This window comes from Cydia splendana, chromosome 2 (genome assembly GCF_910591565.1).
Source record: "Cydia splendana chromosome 2, ilCydSple1.2, whole genome shotgun sequence".
Taxonomy (NCBI): domain Eukaryota; kingdom Metazoa; phylum Arthropoda; class Insecta; order Lepidoptera; family Tortricidae; genus Cydia; species Cydia splendana.
This window is the reverse complement of record NC_085961.1, coordinates 1206280-1226870: the sequence shown is the minus strand read 5'-3', so window position 1 is coordinate 1226870 and position 20591 is coordinate 1206280. Positions and strand designations below refer to the sequence as shown.

Below are 20591 nucleotides of genomic sequence, written 5' to 3'. Positions count from 1 at the left end.
TATACATATGATTTCATAATTATAATTTTTAAGCATATAGTTTCAAAATGAGAGCGTATTTACGTTTATACGGGTTCGGCTATTTGGCGGCGGGTTCTTGTGACTCTTAAACGGAGTTTAAACAATTTATTAATTTTACTTTTTTAAACCCAATTCAAAGTATGTAATTCTATCGATATCATTCAGATAAGTCCGTCCCACGGTGCATAGCTGTGGGGATACACGGGCACGAATTAAATGAGTGTACGACCAAGTGTGATGTGTATCACACTTTACAATTAAAATAATGTTTTGGTAATTCTATCGATATAATAAAAAAAAGTCCGTCCCACAGTCGCATCCCTGTCGGGATTCGAGCTCATAAATAAAATATAGGTCGCCACCTGTCCGCTCCCACACCTGCAAGGGATATATCCGACACGGGCACGAATTAGACGAGCGTGTGACCGTGTGTAGCACATTTTACAAGCTAGAAATTTGATGAGGAAACTAATCAAATTATTTTATACCGGTGCCTATCTCGTCGCATAATAATTGATTGTCCTAATGTAATGTTACGCATAAAACTTTTTTCGCATAATTTTTCTCCAGCTGGAACAGAAAGTTGTTTCGAAAATATTTTTCATAAGCTGTGTAGAATAGGGTAGGTTAGGTTAATCAATTATTATGAGACCCACATATACCCGTGTCGGTGTATGATAACTTGTTACTTGATAAGGATAGGTACCGACCTGGTACGGACCGAATTTTTAGTCATCTTTTTGCATTTTTGAAGTGAAAACTTCTTTAGCGGCGCTGGGCACTTTTTGAGGTGGGGCAAAAATGATAAACTCGAGACAGCGTAACGCGATCACGTGCCCGTAACGTTCAAATGGCCACTCATTTAAATGGCATTTAAATCAATAAAGAAAAACTCAATGACATTAAGTACATGAAAAAGGTTCTAATCTTGTACGGGTTGAAATACGAGGATCTCATAGTTACATTCTAACTTTATATCACTCGGAGTAATTAACAATGGAGCCGCCATTAACAGGCGTTCCCCTCTGTCGAAAATAGGCGGCCAATGGTTAACAACTTGTCAACCATATGTATGGACTGACGTTTATCTGACATGACGTACCTATACATTTGATGTGCCCCTCCCCCGCAAAAAACGGCAGACTATTTTGTACCGACGATTTTAGACATGGCGTCTCCGTTGGTTATATCCTCTAAGTTATATCACTCAAATATAATTCAATAAAGCTACATCTTGATGAAATAGCTAATAAAAGTGAACTCTAGTACTGGTGAATACAACTCAAAATATCATGACCAAATATATTTAGATGCGAGGTTTGCAAGGTAACTTTACAATTTCTATTCGAATTTTAAACAATTAACGCTACAAATTTGAATTTCGAATTTTTAACAAGCTCACTGACCAGCAATTTCGGAACTAAAGTTTTTCAATAGAAAGGAGAATGGGTCAAATTATACATAGTGCTGCAGACATTTTGGACTAGTCATTGAGTTTTCACTTCTGTCGGCACTCATTTTTTTCATAATTTGCTGCACTATCTCAACCACGACAAAGGTTTAAACCCACGATTTAAGACTTCCACACACATGCGTAAAGTTAAACAACTTATTACTTTTATATTTATAAATGACCTAAATTGTCAAAGGAAATTTTTCAATTTATCAAAAAAAAATTCGATCTAATTTTAAAAGTTTGAAAGAGTTTAGGCGGAGTATGTCACTTTCTTAGGTGGTCACTTTCGAGTTAGGTCACGTTCTGAGGACGTCACTTTCTGAGGTCGTCACATTCTGAGTACGTCACTTTCTGATAACGCCACTTTCTGAGGACGTCACTTTTTTTAGCGTGCACACGCAACGTGCGCCTGCACGAACAATGGACACCAGCAATTATTTTAGCTGTGATGTACTCAGAAAGTGACGAACTCCGCATGTGACGTCCTCAGAAAGTGCCGTTCTCAGAAAGTGACGTACTCAGAATGTGACGACCTCAGAAAGTGACAATCTCAGAATGTGACGTCCTCAGAAAGTGACGTCCTAAGAAAGTGACATACTCCGCCTAAACCGCTCATTTGAAAGGTCTCGAGAAGTTACTTGATAGACATATAAAGGAGAAAACAATTTGACGGATACTTATTCTTACAGCAGCTATCCATTTTATTATTTGGTCTTATTTCCAACTCGGTGTTGGAAATCTATAATATTTACCATTTACTGTTTCGTGACAACAGCCATCGTGACCCATTTTTATCGTGAATATCATAAATATGATTTAGAAAGCAAAAATCGTGAACATAATAACTGAGACGTAGTATGACATTTAGCAGAAACACAGCCGGGAACTTTTAAAAATAGTCCATGCTGTGTTTGCGCGTCGATAATACCTCTTCATAAAAAAAAACCGGTCAATTGCGAGTTCGTTTAACTCCCGCACCGAGGTTTCCGTACAAACTTTTAATTTTCTCATGTAACTATTGGCTACGTCTACGTGCGAAGTGCATGGTGGGGGGTAAGTAAAGCGATCGCAGCGCATGCGGTGGTGAAAATTGGAACTAACGAAGGATAGCGTCTTATCAAAAAGAATAGATAGTATAGAGGGGTCCTGTCATTGTAAATTTTGTAGTCACTGTAAATTTACTGCCATCTATCGACACACGACTAAAACTCAAAATGAAAACGTATAAAGTTATCAAAAAATGTATATATATGGATAAATGATTTTATTATTTTTATATCATTTTGATCCATGTTCATTCACTGATATCTATGTGTTAAAATTGTTAAATATAAAACGGTGTCGTCACGCCATCTAGCCGAGGATAGGCTAAAGGTGTGTGCGCCATCTATTCGAGAATGACTTTTGCTTGAATTCCGAGGCACGTTTTTTCCTTAGACTTTATTCGTCTTATACGAAGTTACATATGTCTTTGGTCTTATGCAAATGAAACCTAGTAACTAGACTTTAGAGTAAGCGGTGGTAGCCGAGTGGATATGACGTCCGACTTTCAATCCGGAGGTCGCGGGTTCAAATCCTGGCTCGTACCAATGAGTTTTTCGGAACTTATGTACGAAATATCATTTGATATTTACCACTAGATTTCGGTGAAGGAAAACATCGTGAGGAAACCTGCATACATCTGCGAAGAAATTCAAAGGTGTATGTGAAGTCCCCAATCCGCATTGGGCTCGCGTGGGGACTATAGCCCAAGCCCTCTCGCGCATGAGAGGAGGCCTGTGCCCAGCAGTGGGACGTATATAGGCTGAAATGAATGAATGAATGAACTAGACTTTGAAATGTTGCCCCCTCTTTATATTTTTTATATAATTAATAAAAATAAATTACACTTACAATGTGTTTGGGTTAGCGTTTATCATAACTGTTCCAAATTCAGTAGTTCTCGAGATAAGTAAGGTATTTCTGAACATTATAAACTCGCGATTAGCGAAGTTAAGTTAAGTTCTTGGACCGGCAAATACCTGCTGAGCAAGCTGGTTTCGTACCTGGGCGGGGGACACGGGAGCAGAGCGGCTACCGTGAAAGCCGAAATTCGCAAATTGCGGGGATCTTTATCTTTTACTCCAATGAAGGCGTAATTAGAGTGACAGAAAAAATGCCCGCAATTTGCGGTTATAGCCCTGAAATTTAACGTGCGCCAGATCATCGAGAGATGCCATAAATGGAACAAGCCTCTTGTCTTGCTTTATAGATTATGCCAAAGCATTTGACTGCGTCAGATGGAAAAACACGCTGAACGTGCTCTCCGAGATGGGTGTCCCTGCTCGTTTAGCACATCTCATAGAACACTTATACGCCGAAAGTGCCGCTACAGTCCGTATCGAGAATACGTTGTCAGATCAGTTCAAGCCGGGAAGAGGAGTGAGACAGGGCTGTATATTATCTCCCAAGCTCTTCAATATCTACGGCGAACAATTTTTTGGTATAGAGCTAGTGATACATGAGGCGCCTGTACATGACAACATGACAAACTGTGCGATATCCGGCAAATGATAATAATGGGATATTTGCTCCAACTATTCTGCCCACTTGTAAAACAAATAGGTAACTATTTATTTCTTTACCGCAGAGCAATCATGAGCTTCGTGTGGCAGCCGCCTAACCTCCTCGAGCTGTGCCCGGCACACACGCACCTCAGCGCGTGTTCCCCTTTCGGCATCATGTACCTGGACTTGTTGGTGAAGCTGTTTGGTTCAGCGCCGGACTATCCGGAGCCTGCCCTCGTGGACGGGGGTAAAATAGAACTTCGGCAAACTGCGAAACAGTTTATTGGCGAACGATATACACCCGTCCTATATTTTCTTATACTATTTAACATAATACACCCAGGCGCCATGAAAACGGGTTACTTGATTTTGACGGCCGCCTAGCCTAGTCGGTACCGTAGTTACGTACAAAGCTGGATTTCGGGGTATTTGTGTGTTTATACAAATACATTTGTTCCTGGGTTATGAATGTTGTTTATGTATTTATCAATATAATGACGTATATCGTCGTCTAGTAGGTACCCATAGTATACAAGCTTTGCTTAGTTTAAGGCTAGATCGATTTGTGTAATTTTATTTTGGTTGTCTTTCAGAGACCTACGATTTCATCGTAGTGGGAGCTGGGTCTGCCGGATGCGTTGTCGCGAACAGGCTCTCTGCTGTCAAGGAGTTTAAGGTACATACAGATGTAGTAAACAATCCCTTACCAACGTATTTTCACGGAAACGCACGAATGTGTTATGCTATTCCAGTTCCAGTCTCAGTACAAAAAGTATAATAAATAAATGTTCTGGAATGTGCAACTAAAGCTCTTTCAAATCATACTCTTCTTGACATAGTAACTAGTTTAAAATCGCCCTCATATTTTACATTTCCCATAGTGAAGAAATAAACACTTTTGGTACGGAACCCTAAAAATCTTAACATGTAACAATAGTTTTTCCCAAATTCTTCAGGTGCTACTCCTAGAAGTTGGTCCCGAGGAGCCCGATATAACCCAAGTGGTCGGCCTGACCGGGGCGCTGGCGAACTCGAACGTGGACTGGCAGTACAAGACCATGCCTAGCAACTTGGCCTGTCTGGCCTTCCCGGACCACCGGTGCAGGTGGCCCAGGTTAGTTGCTAAACACTCCAAGTAGGTAGGTCTTACAGACCTCTTAATTTGTGTCCCGCTTGTACATTGGATTGTGCTCTGAAAAATTGTTTGACCTTGCAAATGGGAGCTAACTTGGTCCGACTCTAGAAGCTCTTCTTCTTCTTTGTCGTCACACTCTTGTCAGAGTGGTCGTGGTCGTCATATCAGGGCCGGTGGCAAGCTTCACAATCCGTCGCCACTCCTCCCGTACTGTACACCTTCTTGTACATTCATGGAGTGGTTCATTGAATGCACTTTTGACTAGATACCTAGACTAGTAGAAGCAGCATGCATTAAAAATAGGATATAATTTTGGTTAATATCTAAAAGCACTGTTGTCCGTTCAGGGGTAAAATGATGGGCGGCTCCAGCTCAATCAACTGGATGTTGTACGTCCGCGGGAACATGCTGGACTATGATGGCTGGGCGCGGCGCGGGAACACGGGCTGGAGTTACCAAGAGGTCAGATAAAAATAAAATACATTTATTCGCGACACTCACAAATCTAAGTATTTATTTATATATAAATGTGAACATATATTATATATATCGTCGTCTAGACCCACAACACAAGTCTTATTGAGCTTACTGTGGGACTAGGTCGATCTGCGTAATATTTTCTTATAATATTTATTAATTTCTTTTATTTATTTAAATATGTACAGACAACAAAAACAGAGAAAAATAACATTAAGTGCGCATCACGAAATTGGCCCAACTCAGCATTAATGGTAATGGTAACTGGGCATCCATTATATATTTCTAATAGACTCTCGTTAACTAATCCCCTTCTTACCGCAATAAATGCAATGTGCTATTTTTGTTACCCAGGTTTTACCATTTTTCAAGAAAGCCGAAAATAACTTGAATATAGAATAAGCGCTTGATCGAAAATACCACGGCGTCGACGGCCCGCAGCCTGTATCCCGGTTCCCCTACGTAGACGACCCCTCCATCATGGTCACCGAGGCCTTCATCGAGAGAGGGCTGCCGCTGAGCGATGTCAACGACGGCATTCAGTTCGGAACCGAGCAAAGCCAAGCTACCTCCAAGGAGGGTCAGAGGGCTTCCACCAACTGGGCGTACATCAGGCCCATCAGATTTAAGAGGCGTAACCTGACCATCAGAACAGAAGCCTATGTTATCAAAATACTTTTTGATGAAAATAAGAGAGCTACTGGTGTACAATACATTAAAAACGGTCCGGTGTACAGAGCTTATGCAACTAAAGAAGTCATAGTCAGCGGTGGAGCTATTAATTCTCCACAACTATTGATGCTTTCTGGAATCGGACCTAGAAAGCATTTAGAAGATCTTCAAATACCAGTGATTGCCGACTTACCGGTCGGGGAAAATCTTCATGATTACGTCACTTTCAACGCTCTTATTGTTGCGTTGCCAAATAAAACCGCTACGACTGTCAGCCAGCAAACGATTGTTGAAAATACAATTCAATACCAGCAGATGAAAGTGAAAAGAGGTCCATTGTCAAGCAACGGCCCGGCGAACATCAGTTTATCTATATGGTTGACTAACCCTAACTTGCCGGCTCCAGATATGCAAATGCAACCAAATAATATTCTCTGGCAAGAATATATAAGAGAACCTGCTGCTGCTAATGATGTGACTATCTTCCCAGCGGCGTTTTATAATGGACTCATGCCTAATAGGGTTATGAATAATGTTCCTAGGAGCAGAGGTAGACTACTCCTCAACGCGAGTGATCCTTACGGACACCCTCTGATATGGTCCGGTTATTATACTGATCCGGCCGATTTGGAAGTATTACTTAAAGGAGTAAGACAGTGTCTGACTATAGAAGACACTAAACCTTTTAAATCTAGAGGTGCTTACTTCGTCAGGACCCCTCTGCCGGCGTGCAGGCACTTTACTTGGGGTACAGACGCGTACTTCGAGTGCTTGGCGAGATCATATACGACTAGTCCTTACCATCCTGTGGGGTCTTGTAAGATGGGTCCCTCGGACGATCCTACGGCGGTTATTGATCCCAGGTTGAGAGTGTATGGGGTATCGGGGTTGAGAGTGATTGACTCGTCTATTATGCCACAAGTAGTTCGGGGTAATACGAATGCTGCGTCAATTATGATTGGAGAGCGAGGAGTGGCTTTCGTGTTGGAAGAATGGCTTCCTGGTTATCATTAACATCATCATGACGATCACGAAGAACATCATCATGAAAATCATCATCGTCAACACTAGAGGGATGTAAGTACCAAGTACTTACCAACTGTCTGCAGAAAAGCAAAACATAATAGAAATAAATAAAATTTACATTTTATATTTGGTTCATTTGTTACCGAAGCATACCTTTGATTATAATATGTTAACACACACACACACACACACACACACAACAGTAGGTACACTCAAGATTTAGGTATTATTTTTTGGTAGGTCCTATCAAGATTTTACATAATTATTGTAAGTTAATGAATACTAATAAAATTTAGTGGACATCTTTAATTGGCTTATTTTTAGGATTCCGTAGTTAACTAGGAACACTTATAGTTTCGCCATGTCCGTCTGTCTGTCCGTCCGCGGCTTTGCTCCGTGATTGCACCGACTTGAACAGAATACATGCTAGCTTGCTGCGACTCTAACCCGCTCTAATGTAAGTGAAAAACTAAGGGCCTACCGCGAACCACGTTCGACGTGTTGCCTCTCTGTCGTACATGTGAATTCGTACGTAAGTGTAACAGGGAGGCAACACTTCGAACGTGGTTCGCGGTAGGCCCTCTGAACTCTCTATTTACGACTCGAACGCCGTCCGTACCTATAGGTATGTACAACCAGCAACACTCTTAAGTATCCATGGGTGGACCTTATGCCGTTCGTAATAAGGTTTACCGATGGACAGATAACAGTGCGGGCGATGGTATATTGTGAAGTATGTATACCTACTCGGCCCCGGGTGAAGAATTTACGAGATCCTCGACTGATCTCCGTCTCGGTAAACGGGGGTTTATCCCCGTTTTGTTCTTTACTGGATTTGGTTTTACTAAAGAGAATTTAGACTTGAGGAATATTGTCAAAGTAAATTAAATACCGTAAAACGGGGTGAGTAGGTTTCGCGGGGAGCTATGGGTTATGAATGGGGAGAGAAGGATTCAGAGGGGGGTGAGGTGGGTTTTTAAGGCTACTGCTACAAAATAATGTATTCCAATTTAAAATGGAGCTATAGTAATATTCATAATAAAAAAAACCGGCCAAGTGCGAGTCGGACTCGCGTTCCAAGGGTTCCGTATATTACACAATTTTTAACAATCAGTACCGGATTAAGATATGTTGATGCCCTAAGGATTTCTAGGTGCCCCCTCTCCCTCGGGTCATCAAGATTACATTGATTTTTTGGTAAATTGAGAGAAGTTCATTGCCGCGTTACAGCTGAGAATGGAAATCAGTCACATAATTTTATCACGAAAATTGACAGTGCCGCAGCAGTAATGTTGCAACAGAGTACCTAATGCTGTTGCAGTCGCCACCCGAATGTCACCTTTATCATAGCTTAGAAAGTAATAGAAACGCGAGCGAAGCGAGCGCGGAAATTTTTCGATATAAAAACGCAATATGATAGACAGTTGTAAATTTTTACTTTTAGTATGGAAATCAGTCACATCATTTTATCACGGAAGTTGACAGTACTGCAGCAGTAACGTTGCAACAGAGTAATGTTGCTGCAGTCGCCACCCGAATGTCACCTTTATCATACCTTATAAAGTTATTGAAAACGCGAGGGAAGCGAGCGCGAAAATTTTTCGATATACAAACGCAATTTTACTTTTAGTCCCAACCAGGCGAGAATCCAGGATTTCATACAGAGAAGGGATGGGACAGTTTTCTATCAGCCTAGCTTCGCATAGGGCTCGATATTTCTTAGGCTTCGATATTCGAGGTTGTTTTCATGCATAAAATATGCAAGAAAGCAGAGCTTGGAATTGAATTGGCGAAGTGTGAGAAAGGCAGTAGGCCTAGCTGCGAAAGAGGAAAGCTTGGATTTGGATCCACGCCCAAGTGTAATTAAGGCAGAAGGCCTCGCATAAGACCTAACGCCGAACCGCAAAAGAGTGCGTTGAAATCGAATCTATGCATGTAATCACGACTCTTCTACTGCTACCGATTGTTTCCCAAAGAATTACGCGCCATTATTTTTGCAAATTAGCTTTTGGACAGCTAACAAAAATCGTGTGGTAAAAACGATGTGTCTGTCTCTAATTTTAAAATTTGTTCACCTTTTTCAACCTGGCATTTTGGTGCCCCTCCTGAACGTGGTGCCCTAAGAAATGCTTGTTTTGCTTATTGGTTACAACGTCTTTATTAATTCAACTATTAAAGTCGACGAGTACAAAAAACTTTAAGCTAGCTCTCAATTTAACATTTTTTTTAAACATTTTTTTTAATTTGACCTTACAATTACTCGTAAGTAGGTAAGACCGTTAAATATTTAAAATGATTATCTTATCAGAAAATTATCACCAATTACTCTAAGAAAACTACTACTCTAAGTAATCCGGCACTGTTAACAATGTATTTTTTATGTGAAACGTGAGTGAAATCTCTTTAAAAAATCCGTAGGGGTCGGATTAAAAACTGTAATTAAGTCCGACTCACGCTTGACTGTACATTTCTAATAGGTTTTCCTGTCATCTATAGGTATAGACCTATTTTATGTATTTTTTTCAAAATTTTAGACCTAGTAGTTTCGGAGATAAGGGGGGAGGAATGGTTATTTTTTGCCTATTTTCTTGAATAACTTCTAAACTGTTGATTCGAAAATTATAAAAAAAAATTATTTAAAATCCTTACAATAAGCTCTTTCATTTGATATGTAACATGATATAGTTTGAAAAATTTTTTTTTTCATTTTTTCATTTACCCCCCAAAAGTGGCCCCCATGTTTAAAATTCATTTGTTTACGTTACATGTCCGTATTCGGGTCACAAACTTACATATGTGTACCAAATTTCAACTTGATTGGTCCAGTAGTTCCGGAGAAAATCGGCTGTGACAGACGGACAGACAGACAGACAGACAGACAGACAGATGCACGAGTGATCCTATAAGGGTTCCGTTTTTTCCTTTTGAGGTACGGAACCCTAAAAAACGATCCAACAATCTTCCAAAATCACCTTTGTATGAAAAACCCTCTCACCCCAAATACGAGGCACTACGGCGTGAGGTGGGTTTTCCTCTTTATCGTCAAAGTTATGAAATGGAACTACCCAAAATAAAATACAAACGTCCGAACCACTTATTATATACACCATTCAGTTTTCATATATAAAATTTAATAATAACATTTTATCGAGGTTTGAAAGTCAAATTTCACCCAACTCACCCCATTTTACGGTATGTAGTCAAAGTATCGCCATCTACTCGACGATAGGCCATAGGTATGGTGCCATCTTTTCGAGCGATGGCGCCATACCTTTGGACTACTCTCGAGTAGATGGCGATATTTAATTACACAAACTGGTCTAGCGCGATATAATTTCATTGTTTTTACCTTAAATTCCGACGTTTCAGCTGAGTTGCAATTTGTGTAATTAAATATGTGTACAAAACGCGAGAGTTTATAGTAGTTTGTGTTACAAGGGATCAAAATGATATATTTCCGTCAAGGGCGTACATTGAACCCTGAATGAAGCGATGGATTCTACAATAGAATAGGATTCTATTGTAGAATCCTGAGCGTAATGAGGGATTCAAGTTTTAACGCCCAAGACGAAATAATTTTGATACCGTGTGACACATACTGCTTTTCACATCAACTATGAGGAAATTATTATGTTCCAAAATATGTATAATTTGACCAAAAAAATAGTATGCAAGAAAGAAAAAATCCTGTCCTAGAACAGAAAAGTACAACTTTGATCCCTCCTAACAGGGAAGTTAAGTGCCACTTTGATCCTTCCTAGCGGGAAAGAAAAAGCCCTTTTTCGAATAGGTGATGTGAAAAAGTGTTAGATGGCGTTACTTTTGGACATTTAACAAATCTGACACATTAAGGAAGGAAGTAAAAAATAAGGGTCAAAGTCAAATGGCGTTCTAAAAGTGTTAATCATTTGTGTCGAATGATGGCAGTAAATGTCCTGACTACTTAATTTACTTTGACAATATTCCTCTATTTCAAATTATCTTTGGTTTTACGGATAAAGATATTTTAAGAAGCTTATTGGAGATAGATTGATGTTTAATGTGATATGGTTAGAGAAAGATGATCATCAAAGATAATGGATGCCTTTCTATATATAAATTTGGGGTTTTTAAATTTTACTGAACCGCTAGTGGCATTTCATTCGATAGCTTGACGAGCATTCGCGTTTGCGTTGTCTATTTTTGTATGGGATTTTGATCAGCGCGCCAAGTGGGACATTTTGGAACATTGGCTGTCTGTCTGTTACCTCGCTGAGCCTATTTAGATGAAATGGTATGGAGATATTTTAAAACCCGGGAAAAGACCGACAAGCCAATTCGAACGTACACTAATTAATAATGACATCTGACTGATGTCATTAAAATATGGTGCATTTCACTCGTACGTCCGTACACGTATTGTCGCGGGCGAGACGCACGATAACTAAACGTCATTCTAATAGAGGAGGATAGTATCAAATTAAATATATTAAGAACGGGTACCGAGTAGTATCATCAGGAGCTTGCGTTGACGGCGCCGGTCAGTGACGGTACGGAGTGAATCATGTCGAGCGTTTTTCGACTTAAAATAGGTACGTGAGTGACCCGTTCTTAATAATATATTTAATATGTCTGTGTCTTACGGAAGTTTTGTTATTAAAATTGCTAATCTTTAGGAGGATATTAAATAAAATCCAAGTAAGTAAAAAGTGAACATATTTTATTGAACATCACAACAATTACCACCTAAAGTCTTCGAGCAACACGGAAGGGAGGCGGCATTCGCACTATTTCCCCTCTGCCGAGGTACAAGATTAGCGCGTCAATCTAATCTAGCGCGGGTAATAAAACTAGTTGCACTTGGATTTTTCACTAGACCGAGCCCAGACGCGCGCGTGAACACTGCTGCCCAAAAATGCCTGTTTGCTCGGTTTTTTGTTATAAAAAGAGGTCGGGGACATCAAATTTACAAAAAGACAGTGTTACATTTCACATGTAATATTTTTTTTTACATATCATACGTTTAATTACATTCAAACACAATAGGCCTGATGACAAATTTTGAAAACCCTTTTAATATCGTCGGTACACTTGTATTAGTTCCGAAAAACACTATATTTCAGTTATACTCATAAGATTTAACATAGATAATTGCATTTTATTATAGCTAGTTTAAACTTCGCGCGAAAACGCCTCGCATGCCATTTGTGACGTCATCATTTAGTTGGTGGTAGGGTGGTAGATATTGTTTACATACTTACAGTTACGAATTTCCCTTGAATCCGAATGATATTGTTAATTCAGCACCATATATTACGATTAGGGATAATAAATACATTACAAAAATTTATCACAATAACTCATTTTACACAAAAACTCTCACACGGTTGCAGTTTAAGATGAATTATTTAGATACATGTAAATTTTGAGTGAAAATCACCGAACGCCGGTTTTACTTTTTAATTTTTATTTTTTTCTAGTTACGACAGCCAACATGGCAATGATAGTTCCATTCAGCCAAATAATTAAAAAAGTTTGTTGTTGAAATATCGTATTATTTAGCATTTTATTTAAATAATAACAAATAGATATCTACTTTATATCGTGTAATAATATTTTTTGGACGTAATAAATGTTTAGTGGCGAAATAACATTTTTTTTGCACCTTTCGAACTCTTTGGTGCCCACGTATAGATTTCGGTCAATGAGGTTGTCTATGTTGCTCTAAGAAATATGTTATGGATTGATGACGTCACTGTTTGGAACGTTTCTGATTGGCGTTTCAGTAAAAATGGCCGATTGGAGAATTATGCACTTTTATTTTATTGAATATATTAATAATCCTTCAGTTTATACTGAGATTGGGCCATTTTTTAGAAACATATTAACATATATGTTTCGTTGAAACCATTATTTCCATGATTCTTTGTTACTTGCAACAGGCCTATTATTATATTTTATTCTCATGTAATTGTTGGATTTATCGATTTTGCTCGCTCAGTACAAATTGCGGATCGGTCGAGCGACAAATCCGACTTCTCATCTCTCAGAATACAATAACATACTTCAACGAAAATGTGTTAGTGTGCGTGTTGTGACACTTGTCACTCGTCCGTACACAAAAAGAGATCGAGGTTTGCAAGATTTGTCTTTGACGTGTGTCATTTTCTATGTATTTGTGTCGTCATTACAGATTGGATTTTGTATGTAAGTGTGTGAGAAGTCCGACTGTGTGCACCTTTCCCCCCGCGAAAAATGGCAGAAAGATTTGTACGGTGAGATATCGCTTGGGCCCCTCCCTTCCGATGTGTCGGAAGCCGGTGTTGCTCGAAGCCTAAAGTATACTTGGTCAAGCAGATCTTGTCAGTAGAAAAAGGCGGCAAATTTGAAAAATGTAGGCGCGAAGGGATATCGTCTCATAGAAAATTTGAATTTCGCGCCTTTTTCTACTGACAGGATTTGCTTGACCATCTATAGATCACAAATTATAACAAAAAAGTTTTTTAACTGTGGAAACTTGAAAACTCAAAGAAAAATAAGTGTGATTACAGCAGATTACAGTAAGTAAATTAACTTATTAAATTCCACTTGCACTATTTACTAACCCGGGATAACCGGTTAAACCTGGAGTAACCATGGTTACCAGTATAATTTGACACTAGGTCAACGGTTTAACCGGTTAACCCCGGGTTAGTGGGATGGTGCAAGTGGCGCTTAGAAGTTTAATAACTATCGAGAATTATTAACGCAATAACAATCTTGAAAGAGTAATAGGGTAATCCGCCAGTAATTGGCCACCTGTTAGTAACTGCATCGCCCCCCTAAACTAAAAAACCGGACAAGTGCGAGTCGGACTCGCCCACCGAGGGTTCCGTACTTTTTAGTATTTGTTGTTATAGCGGCAAAAGAAATACATCATCTGTGAAAAACGGAACCCTAAAAATTAATTCTATTCACCTATAAACAGAATTTATTTTAGTATATAAGGTTATTGAAGGCCGGCCAGTTATTGAAACCGTATACTAAAATGAATTCTGTTTTTAGGTGAATAGAATTAATTTTTAATTTAGGGTGGCCAGTTATTGGCGAATTACCCTAACATGAATAATTGATAGAGCCGATTATGAATGATATAAGTCGGAATCACTTTATTTTTAAAGAATAGGTACTGTTTAATTAATATAGGTCTACATACAGCAAATCATATTTTATTTGGTTACAAATATACAATAAACCCGGGTTTCGTTGTTTTTTTTATGATAATTGAACCGTAATTTGCTGATAACATTATCTATGATTATGTTGTTAAATTAGTTACTTGCTTGGAACGGATTATGCGATGTTTATGCCATTATTGTTTCCACCTAGTCGCGATTCTACACAATATGAATTCCACGCAGCTGAAGTTTATCACGAGCGTTATTCTTCACAGTTATTATTTCAGCACAATCTGGACTCTACCTAGTAGCGATTCTACACAATATTTATTCCACACATCTGCAGTTTATCACATGCGTTATTCTTCACAGTCATTATTTCAGCACAATCTTGACTCTACCTAGTAGCGATTCTACACAATATTTATTCCACACATCTGCAGTTTATCACATGCGTTATTCTTCACAGTCATTATTTCAACACAATCTTGACTCTACCTAGTAGCGATTCTACACAATATTTATTCCACACATCTGAAGTTTATCACATGCGTTATTCTTCACACAAATATATTACTATACAATCGTCGCAACTCTTATTAATGTTCGACATCGGTCACATTTCTGGTAAAAAGGCACCTTAAATGAGTATTTTTTTTTAATAATAAGGTATTAATACTAACTACTAAGAAACAGTTTTCATATCAGAAATAAACTTCACTGGCCGCAGTGGCCTCTTGTCAAAACCATTGTCTTGTTTGACGTTATCGCAATTGTTGACGGATCAAAATAAATTAATTTCTACTGCTTAAAGTTACTAAAACCGGAAAAATGGAGGAAAATGAAGTAGTGTTCATAAAAAGCGAAAAAGGAAAGGACGTTCTATTAAAAAGTGGTTACAAATATTATTTTAGGGGTAACCGTAAGAATGGTACTAACTGGCGGTGTGTAAATTCGTTATCGTGCAGTGCTTCAATAACCATTGATAAGGAGAAGAAAGGTGTTCTGGGAATTAGTGCACATATGTGTAAACCCAATCAATTCCAAAATAAAGTAGATATTTGCCTACATAACTGTAGGGAAAAAGTTGTGAAGACCATGAAATCTATTCAACGCATATTTGAAAAGGAGTTTGAGGCTTTAAAAGACGAAGCCTCTCTCAGCGAATCTAAAAAGATTCCCGAATTCAAAACTTTAAAAGACGCATTGTACAAGCGGCGATATAAGGCATTGATGGTCGAAAAAAGTTGTTTCGGAAATATCGATGACATCACGTTACCCCAAATTATTTGTGAGGATTTTTTGATAAGCGACAAATACAATATCTATATATTTGCTACACCTCTAGCTAGAGAGACCACACAAAAGACTACGAGTTTTTTAGGCGATGGGACTTTCAAGGTCACACCTTCGCCGTTCTTCCAACTATATACGCTGCACGCGGACTTAAAAAATATGCAGATGAGGATACCACGATAGTACCCGTAGTTTATGCATTGTTACCCAACAAACAGCAGAATACATACGAGCTGTTATTTTCAACACTCAAGGAGAAACTGTCACTAAGTATCGTACAATTTAAAAGTGATTTTGAGCTGGCGGCCATAAATGCCTTAAAACAAGTTTTTAAAAATGTGGCCATAACTGGATGTTATGTTCATTACCAGCAGAGTATTTGGAAAAAATCTGAAGAGCTTGCAGTCACTAACCATCCAATTGGTGAAGGCATTACAAGGCAGCTATGTAAATTAGCGTTATTTCCGCCAGCGGAAATACCGGATGGGTTGCGTGTGATTACTGACCGCATGCCTAATACTGACGTGTTTACTGACTTCATAAAATACTACAACCGAGAGTGGATGAACATATTTTTTTTTTTACAAATGTTACATGTATATTTATATGTAAAAATTAAGTTAATGTTGGTAAACTAAATCCCATCAAAAACATTACCATATAAAATGATGCCAAGACGAGACCATATGACTAGCACTGTCAAAAAGTTACCAGATCTCATGTAGAAATTTTGCAACTCCATGGATTCTAGAACCTCAGTATGTTACCAAAAATCCTAAGCCTATTTATAAGCATATACTAATGGACTTTAATTTCAAAAGTGTTTAACTGAAAAATAACGTAAATCTGTAATTGTGGGAAAACGATTTGGGGTGGTCAACTTCACATGGGTAGCGTCTGCGATTGTAATAACTTACAGACTGGTTAACAAAAAATCTTTACTTACTACGATCTTATTAGAAAATGTTCATGTCCGAGCTGTCACTCTGTAATAGTGACTGATTATTATGGTCAGAATCGGCATCCGTTTCTGATTCATAATCGTCATCTGTTTCTAAGCCACAACTAGCGTCTGCTTCTAGACTATTGCTGTCATCATCAGATCCTGAGCTATCGTAATCTACAAATAAGTAGTCATCGAAATCACTCATCGCCTTCAAGGCCTCGGCAATTGATATTTCTATGTGTAAATATTTTTCAACCATATCTGTTCCTGTATTATAATGGTTAGTTTTTCGCTTTTTGGGGTCTTTTTTGGTGCATCCGGCTAAATTTCTCTTAATTCTAAAATTCTGGTAGTTCGCCTCTCTTTTTAGTTTATATAAAAATAAAAAGAGTTTCGGATGGCGACCAAATCTAACATTAATACGGTGGTGCCACCCTTCCAGAAAGTTAGTCGTTTTATTTGATTGGTTATGACAACTAAACATCTCGGGTCTTATTATGTTCATCCACTCTCGGTTGTAGTATTTTATGAAGTCAGTAAACACGTCAGTATTAGGCATGCGGTCAGTAATCACACGCAACCCATCCGGTATTTCCGCTGGCGGAAATAACGCTAATTTACATAGCTGCCTTGTAATGCCTTCACCAATTGGATGGTTAGTGACTGCAAGCTCTTCAGATTTTTTCCAAATACTCTGCTGGTAATGAACATAACATCCAGTTATGGCCACATTTTTAAAAACTTGTTTTAAGGCATTTATGGCCGCCAGCTCAAAATCACTTTTAAATTGTACGATACTTAGTGACAGTTTCTCCTTGAGTGTTGAAAATAACAGCTCGTATGTATTCTGCTGTTTGTTGGGTAACAATGCATAAACTACGGGTACTATCGTGGTATCCTCATCTGCATATTTTTTAAGTCCGCGTGCAGCGTATATAGTTGGAAGAACGGCGAAGGTGTGACCTTGAAAGTCCCATCGCCTAAAAAACTCGTAGTCTTTTGTGTGGTCTCTCTAGCTAGAGGTGTAGCAAATATATAGATATTGTATTTGTCGCTTATCAAAAAATCCTCACAAATAATTTGGGGTAACGTGATGTCATCGATATTTCCGAAACAACTTTTTTCGACCATCAATGCCTTATATCGCCGCTTGTACAATGCGTCTTTTAGAGTTTTGAATTCGGGAATCTTTTTAGATTCGCTGAGAGAGGCTTCGTCTTTTAAAGGCTCAAACTCCTTTTCAAATATGCGTTGAATAGATTTCATGGTCTTCACAACTTTTTCCCTACAGTTATGTAGGCAAATATCTACTTTATTTTGGAATTGATTGGGTTTACACATATGTGCACTAATTCTCAGAACACCTTTCTTCTCCTTATCAATGGTTATTGAAGCACTGCACGATAACGAATTTACACACCGCCAGTTAGTACCATTCTTACGGTTACCCCTAAAATAATATTTGTAACCACTTTTTAATAGAACGTCCTTTCCTTTTTCGCTTTTTATGAACACTACTTCATTTTCCTCCATTTTTCCGGTTTTAGTAACTTTAAGCAGTAGAAATTAATTTATTTTGATCCGTCAACAATTGCGATAACGTCAAACAAGACAATGGTTTTGACAAGAGGCCACTGCGGCCAGTGAAGTTTATTTCTGATATGAAAACTGTTTCTTAGTAGTTAGTATTAATTGGTATTAATACCTTATTATTAAAAAAAAATACTCATTTAAGGTGCCTTTTTACCAGAAATGTGACCGATGTCGAACATTAATAAGAGTTGCGACGATTGTATAGTAATATATTTGTGTGAAGAATAACGCATGTGATAAACTTCAGATGTGTGGAATAAATATTGTGTAGAATCGCTACTAGGTAGAGTCAAGATTGTGTTGAAATAATGACTGTGAAGAATAACGCATGTGATAAACTGCAGATGTGTGGAATAAATATTGTGTAGAATCGCTACTAGGTAGAGTCAAGATTGTGCTGAAATAATGACTGTGAAGAATAACGCTCGTGATAAACTTCAGCTGCGTGGAATTCATATTGTGTAGAATCGCGACTAGGTGGAAACAATAATGGCATAAACATCGCATAATCCCTTGGAACGACACAAAAGTTTTGAATAGTTGCCAAATAATAATAAAACCTGGGAACCTACTTTCTAACTATGTTGATCAATAAAAGTGACATTTTTTGAGCATTTGCAATGCACTGTATAATACAAAACAATTTTTATAAAACCGCCCAACTAGGTACTACGATTATGGTCCTGGTATAACCCAAGTAGCACAGATAGCTCTATAACTACTCACTTTTAGTTCTATCTAACGCTCTGTGCGTATTAAGACACTTATAAGAGCACACTCGTGGTCCTACAGCTGTATAATAGATCTCAGTGATATTTATATAGCTTAGGGCCGATTAAAAGCTGCATTACGGCTCTGAAAACTACCATTAATACGCAAAGAGTGATATAAAGGTATATTTGCTACGACCCTATACAGCTTTAAGGGTTATCAAATGCTTTAACCGTTATAAGGTCTGTTTAGTGGATAAAATTACGCCATGTGCTGTATAAGGAGGTAATTGTGGACTTTTATTACGTTGACTTATTAAGGGAGCACAAGTGAACTATTATGAAGCTAATAGACGTATAATGGAACACATGTGGCACATAATACAGCTTGTCGCTTAACATGTTTACCACTAAGCAGCTTTTATTACACTGACTTTTAAGGGAGCACGAGTGAACTAATATGAAGCCAATAGACGTATAATGGAACACATGTGACGCATAATACAGCTTATCGCTGAACGTGTTTACCGCTAAGCAGCTTTTATTACGCTGACTTTTTAAGGAAGCACGAATGAACTATTATGAAGCCAATAGACGTATAATGGAACACACGTGGCGCATAATACAGCTTATCGCTGAACATGTTTACCGCTAAGCAGCTATTATTACGTTGACTTTTAAGGGAGCACGAGTGAACTAATATGAAGCCAATAGACGTATAAATGGAACACATGGGGCGCATAATACAGCTTATCGCTGAACATGTTTACCGCTAAAGCAGCTTTTATTTCGCTGACTTATTATAAGGGAGAACGAGTGAGCTATTATGAAACCAATAGACGTATAATCGAACACATGTGGCGCATAATACGGCTTAGCGCTGAACATGTTTACCGCTAAGCAGCCTATTATACTACCATTGGGACTGTCTGCATAGCGGCTGTTAAAACGTTCATAAGATGCCTTATAACTGTTTAGAGGTTCACTAGTGTATCGAAATAGCGACTTGGACTTTATAGTGGTTCACTTAAGTATCTTTATCAGATATATAACAGTCGTATGCTGCATATAAGAATTTTAACGGTTCACGTTGCTTTTTAACATTGACCGCCATTTTATTGTATATAACCTACAAGATTGAAATTAATTTTCCAACTTTTAAGGGTAACAATTTGGTTTTGTGCCTGAGTTCTTAACCTAAATCATTAGTTTAGTACTTCCTATAACGTATTATTAACTTTTTATCTCATAATTCTGTCCAAACCACTGAAATAGTTTTTACACATAGCTTATTTATATCATTAAAATAAATAAATACTGATTATTTTCGTGGCGCACTGAAATTTTCTTAGATAATGTATATATATAATGTCAATAAACTTGCATTCCCAAACATCTTTCTCGCATTAATATATAAAAGATCATCTACAAACATTTAACTAAACACTTTAACAAAATGACTTATGGTGTCGTTGCGCTTAATGTTTTTGCTTCAATATAAATATGTTCACCTCTGCGTTCGTCGTCACTATACTAAATATAATAGCTGATTTTTAAGGCAGAGGTGTAAAAGTATG

At 38.2% G+C, this 20591-nt stretch overlaps 1 pseudogene; it reads left to right on the top strand.

Annotated features, from left to right (window-relative positions):
* Positions 1 to 4113: 4113 nt before the first annotated feature.
* LOC134799763 (glucose dehydrogenase [FAD, quinone]-like) lies at positions 4114 to 7321 on the top strand (annotated as a pseudogene).
* Positions 7322 to 20591: the final 13270 nt, after the last annotated feature.